This window comes from Salvelinus sp. IW2-2015, unplaced genomic scaffold, assembly GCF_002910315.2.
Source record: "Salvelinus sp. IW2-2015 unplaced genomic scaffold, ASM291031v2 Un_scaffold5273, whole genome shotgun sequence".
Classification (NCBI taxonomy): domain Eukaryota; kingdom Metazoa; phylum Chordata; class Actinopteri; order Salmoniformes; family Salmonidae; genus Salvelinus; species Salvelinus sp. IW2-2015.
The window spans coordinates 10,480-16,671 of NW_019946538.1; the positions used below are offsets into that span (position 1 = coordinate 10,480).

General features: G+C 41.2%; 2 long non-coding RNA genes across 2 annotated transcripts in view; both read right to left on the bottom strand.

Moving 5' to 3' along the window:
- The window catches only part of LOC112078119 (uncharacterized), a 9,072-nt gene extending 7,087 nt beyond the window's left edge, over nucleotides 1-1,985 (bottom strand). Inside the window, exons 1-2 of the long non-coding RNA XR_002895602.2 lie at nucleotides 1,907-1,985; nucleotides 1,734-1,817 (exon numbers count right to left, since the gene is read on the bottom strand). This is a non-coding gene — a long non-coding RNA (uncharacterized lncRNA). The remainder of the gene's footprint in view (nucleotides 1-1,733; nucleotides 1,818-1,906) is intronic.
- Nucleotides 1,986-2,694: 709 nt separating this feature from the next.
- LOC139026618 (uncharacterized) lies at nucleotides 2,695-5,960 on the bottom strand. Its single transcript, XR_011478468.1, has 3 exons — nucleotides 5,890-5,960; nucleotides 2,979-3,092; nucleotides 2,695-2,799 (listed from the first exon to the last, which is right to left on the bottom strand). It is a non-coding gene; the product is annotated as an uncharacterized lncRNA (long non-coding RNA).
- Nucleotides 5,961-6,192: the final 232 nt, after the last annotated feature.

Here is a 6,192-nt window from a genome sequence, read left to right on the forward strand (position 1 = left end):
CTCTCCTTTCTAGGAGGGTCGGTGGTTGTTGAGTACACAGCCAAGTCAACAGGTATTTATGGTGACCTCTCGAAACTGAGCTCTATAGGGGTGGGTAAGATCATTGACTATACTCTAGATAATAGGTTGCAGTCCACATTACCAGCAGCCACCCAACGAAACACACAGTGATATCAGATAGGCTAGACCGTGAGGCTTGGGGCCAAACGACTCTGGAATAACCCCACTGTGCAGCAGTGGATGTTTGGCACTCTGGACAAGACAATCGGAGGGAACAGTTTAAACGTCTTAAAACACACACCCAAACGCTGTTATTATGATGATAAACACTAGACCAGTTTTAAAGATGAGCAGTATTTGAAAGATAGTAATTATAAATACCTACATTTAGCACGCCATGTCACATGATTCTAGATCTAGACAATGAATGTCACTTGGGTGTGGTTTCCTAAAGGAGGGGTAGAAGGAGGGAGGAAACACTAGAACATCTGAACAGGTCAACACACGAAGTCAAGTATTAAACTAGACTGTACAGTAAGCACTGTGATCCCATTCATCTTAGCAATGTTTTAGTTTTTTTTCTGTGTCTCTGCATCAATGCATCAATCACACTTGAGGAGGAGTTCAAACTCAACGAGGACTCACCAGTACTCTGCCCCGTAGACATACCCTTTTATGACCGAGTGCTGCACCTGCATGGGCAGCTCTGGGGAAGGAGCACGACCCTGGTAGTCAGAAAGTAGCACTTACAGTACAGGTACAAAATGACAAACTGTTATTTGGCTGCAAATAACTAATTAGTGATGTATAACCAGCACCATTGTGCTAGATTAGCATATAGCGCTGCCTCACTAGATCTTGTCTCTGACTGGGCTTGAATCAGGTTCCTCTACCTCTCCTCTAACTGGGCTTGAATCAGGTTCCTCTACTCTCTCCTCTGACTGGGCTTGAACCAGAGTCTCTACCTCTCCTCTGAATGGGCTTGAACCAGAGTCTCTACCTCTCCTCTAATGGGCTTGAATCAGGTTCTCTACCTCTCCTCTGAATGGGCTTGAACCAGAGTCCTCTACCTCTCCTCTGAATGGGCTTGAATCGGGTCCTCTAGCCTGTCTGACTGGGCTTGATACCACGGTCTCTACCTCTCCTCTGACTGGGCTTGAAACCAGATACCTCTACTCTCTCCTCTGACTGGGCTTGAACACGAGTCCTCTACCTCTCCTCTGACTGGGCTTGGATCAGATCTTCTACCCTCTCCTCTGACTGGGCTTGAATCAGAGTCCTCTACCTTCCTCTGACTGGGCTTGAATCAGAGTCCTCTACCTCTCCTCTGACTGGGCTTGAATCAGGGTCCTACCTCTCCTCTGACTGGGCTTGAATCAGAGTCCTCTACCTCTCCTCTGACTGGGCTTGAACCAGGGTCCTCTATCTCTCGTCTGACTCGGCTTTGAACCAGATTCCTCTACCTCTCCTCTGAATGGGCTTGAACCAGATTCCTCTACCTCTCCTCTGAATGGGCTTGAACCAGAGGGCTCTACTTTTCCTCTGACTGGGTTTGAATCAGGGTCGTCTACCTCTCATTGTTGTTGTTTGAGCTATACAACAGGTACCGATTGGATAGCTCCATCAGCAACATTTCAAGCTCACTGTGTAGTAAGGTTACGGTCCGTTCTTAACTCTGTTCACATGGTGAAGTTATGTTGTGATGTAAACATTACAGTGTGTGTCTGTCTTACAGAGGTCTGTGGTTCCCTCCAGCTGGCTAGTGTTGTCTCAAAACACGTGGACTTCATTGTTCCATCCCAACCAACGTTCTGCTCCTACAGAACACACAATACAACACATTGAAAATAGTGGTTGTAAATTCATACGTTTTGGACACAATCATAAACAAAAAGCAAAAATGTACCAATGATGCCGTGTCCACGACGAAGCTTTTGTCATCCATGATGTCATCAAGTGTCTTGTGACCATATCCACCAAAGTAGGTGACCTACAGAATGGAAGATTCTCAAAATAGGTGACCCTAACAGAATGGAAGCTTCTCAAAAGTAGGTGACCCTACCGAATAGAAGATTCTCAAAGTAGGTGACCCTACAGAATGGAAGATTCTCAAAGTAGGTGACCCTACCGAATAGAAGATTCTCAAAGTAGGTGACCCTACAGAATGGAACATTCTCAAAATAGGTGACCCTACAGAATAGAAGATTCTCAAAGTAGGTGACCTACAGAATGGAAGATTCTCAAAATAGGTGACCCTACAGAATGGAACATTCTCAAAGTTGGTGACCTTACGGAATGGAAGATTCTTAATTGGGAAAAATTACAAGATTCTCCCAAAGACAAACAATCAACATGGAAAACCGCCCGCACTTGTGTTTCAGATTTAGTTGGTCCAGGCAACTATTTTTACAACACCACCAATAGTAGCCTTTAAAGGGATACTGTGAGACTCTGTCAATCAAGCTGTTTTATATATTATTATTATTTATTTATTGTTTTGTAGTCTGGTGCTACTGTACCTGTAGACTTCCAGTCACTGCACTAAGGCTATCTAGCATTCGCTAATTGCTAATTGCCAGAATCTCACAGTATCCCTTTAAATGTGTCATTTGAACCCTGACTATCTTCCTGTTTGTAGCAATACTGCAATGGGCATTGACGTTGCATTCTAATATTATATGTCACTGACCTGTTGTTGAATACCCAGCAGCACAGTTTATCTCTGGGTGAAGGAGGAGAGCCACTCAGCTTTCACTTTCCTCAACTGTAGTCCCCATCCAGGAAGTTGACACGGTAAAGCTGCAAGCACACATCTTTTCAAAATGTAATACACGTGTCTCTGAAGCTAGAGGTTGAACCCATCTGAAATGTCCGTAAACAACGGAAGCCTTAATAATGATTAAGAAGCTTTTTTGGTGATTTTTCAGAAAAATATTAGCATATCAGGGGCCACTACAGTTTCCGTTGAGCTAGCTCACCTGATTGGTCTGTCCCGTGTCATCATATCCCCCGAATGTACATGTGGCCATTTGAAAGCAGCTGCAGGTGCCTGACATGGGGGCGGGACCTCTCCTGACATTTGAACACTTTCCCTTCAGAAGATAAAATAAATAAACCAACTATGAACACACACAGCATTAAGTTCCAAGCAACATGGCGAAGTCTTAATGCACATTTGGCTTGGGGGTAGACTTCCATTCTGGGTTCAAACTGAACATAAGACCAGTGCAGCAATAGACTACTGTAGACCAGCGCTATGAACCAGTCTTGCTATAAAGACTTCTATAGACTCACTATAGATACTATAGACCAGTCTAGCACTATAGAATACTATAGACATCATAGCACTATACAGAATCTATAGACAGTCAGCACTATAGAATACTATAGACAGTCTGCATATATGAATACTATAGACCAGTCTAGCACTATAGAAATACTTAGTAGACCAGTCTAGACTATAGAGTACTATAGACCAGTCTAATACTATAGACCACTATAGACCAGTCTAATACTAGACAACTATAGACCAGTCTAGCACTATAGACCACTATAGACCAGTCTAATACTATAGACACTATAGACCAGTCTAATACTATAGACCACTATAGACAGTCTAATACTATAGACCACTATAGACCAGTCTAATACTATAGACACTATAGATCGTCTAGTATAGACCAGTCAATACTATGACCAGTCTAATACTATAGACAACTATAGACCACGTCTATTACTATAGACCAGTCTAACACTATAGACCAGTCTAATACTATAGACAACTATAGACAGTCAACACTATAGACAGTCTATTACTATAGACCAATAGACTCTAATACTTGACCACTATAGACAGTCTAATACTATAAACCACTATAGACCAGTCTACACTAATAGACCAGTCTATTACTATAGACCACTATAGACAGTCTAATACTATAACCACGTTACCTCCACTTAGCACCAGTCTAACATATATAGACCAGCTCTATTGACCATCATAAACCTATAGTCTAATCATATAGACCACACCTATAGACCAGTCTAATCTACTATAACGAACCATATAGGACCAGTCTAATACTATAGACCACTATAGACCAGTCTAATACAGACCACTATAGTACCAGTCTATACCTATAGACCAGTCTAGTCTAAGACACTATAGACCAGTCTAATACTATAGACGCTACTATAGACCAGTCTAATACTAACCTGGCAGACCACTATAGACCAGTCTAACACTATAGACCACTATAGACCAGTCGTCTAGATACTTATAGACCACTATAGACCAGTCTAATACTATAGACCATATAGACCAGTCTAATACTATAGACCACTATAGACCAGTCTAATACTATAGACCATAAGACCAGTCTAATACTATAGACCACGTATAGACAGTCTAACACTATAGACCACTATAGACGAGTTAATCTATAGACTTAGCAGTCTAACATAAGACCACTATAGACCAGTCTAATACTATAGACCACTATAGACCAGTCTAATACATATAGACCACTATAGACCAGTCTAACACTATATATTGTATCTGTTGTATAAGCACTGCTTGCTAAGGATATGGCTAGGGTTAGGATAAAGATTAGGGTTTGGACTAGGGTTTAGGATACGGCTAGGATTAGGATAAAGGTTAGGGTTAAGGTTAAGGTTAAGGTTAGGGTTAGGGTTAGGGTTAGGGTTAGGTTTAGGTTTAGGTTTAGGGTTAGGGTTAGGATACGGCTAGGATTAGGATAAAGTTAGGGTTAAGGTTAGGTTAGGGTTAGGGTTAGGTTCCATGTGTAACTCTGTGTTGTTGTTGTTGTTTGTGTCGCACTGTTTGCTTCATCTTGAACATGTCACAGTTGTAAATGAGAACTTGTTCTCAACTAGCCTACCTGGTTAAATAAAGGTGAAATAAATAAATAAACAAGGTAAGAATGCTAAGTTTAGGTTATGGTAAGTAGATAGGATAGATATAAGGTTAGGATAAGGTTAGGATAAAGGTTAGGATAAGGGTTAGGATAAAAGGGTTAGGATAAAAGGGTTAGGATAAAGGTTAGGATAAGGGTTAGGATAAAGTTTAGGATAGGTTAGGATAAAGGTTAGGATAAGGGTTAGGATAAAGGTTAGGATAAAGGTTAGGATAAAGTATAGGATAAGGTTTAGGATAAGGGTTAGGATAAAGTTTGGATAAGGTTAGGATAAGGTTAGGATAAGGGTTAGGATAAAGGTTAGTGAAGGAGGTTAGGGTTTGGGCTAGGGTTAGGATAAGGGTTAGGATAAGGGTTAGGATAAAGGTTAGGGTAAAGGTTAGGGTAAATGTTAGGATAAAGGTTAGGATAAAGGTTAGGATAAAGGTTAGGGTAAAGGTTAGGATAAGGGAGGGTTAGGATAAAGGTTAGGATAAAGGTTAGGATAAGGTTAGGATAAAGGTTAGGATAAGGTTAGGATTTAGGTTAAGGTAGGATAAGGGTTAGGATAAAGGTTAGGTTTGGGCTAGGGTTAGGATAAGGGTTAGGATAGGTTAGGATAAAGGTTAGGATAAGGTATGGGTTGGCTAGGTTAGGATAAAGGTTAGGGTTTGGGCAGGGTTAGGATAAAGGTTAGGGTTTGGGCCAGGGTTAGGATAAAGGTTAGGGTTTGGCCAGGGTTAGGGATAAAGTGTTAGGGTTTGGCCAGGGTTAGGATAAGGTGTAGAGGTTAGGGATTCGTAGATAGTTAGTTGAAATGTTACTGGTAGTGTCTAGAGCTAACCCTAACCCTAACCCTAACCCTCTGCAGATGGAATATCCATTCAAATATTTTTTCTCCATTCAAATTCTTTACAATGTGTTATCAGCCCTATGCACAAACACCATGTTAGAATTACATTGATATTCTTACCATACACCTCTTTCTAAGTCATACAACCAGATTTCATCGCTGGGTAGGAAATCTTCCTCTCAGCGGTTGACTGCAGAACAAAAAAAAGGTTCCTCATAGTGAAACAACATGAATACAGTCTCTCAGCAGCATGTATGTTATACAGTATATGTGAATGCTAAACATCAATTCAAAACAACACCATCAATTAGGAATGCTTTCAAGATAGTTGCAGGAAGGGAATTTACAAATCATGTTTGAGGCTTACCATGTAGCCTCCCAGACATGCAGAGTATTTCCTCTACTACAGCTGTGTGACCACTT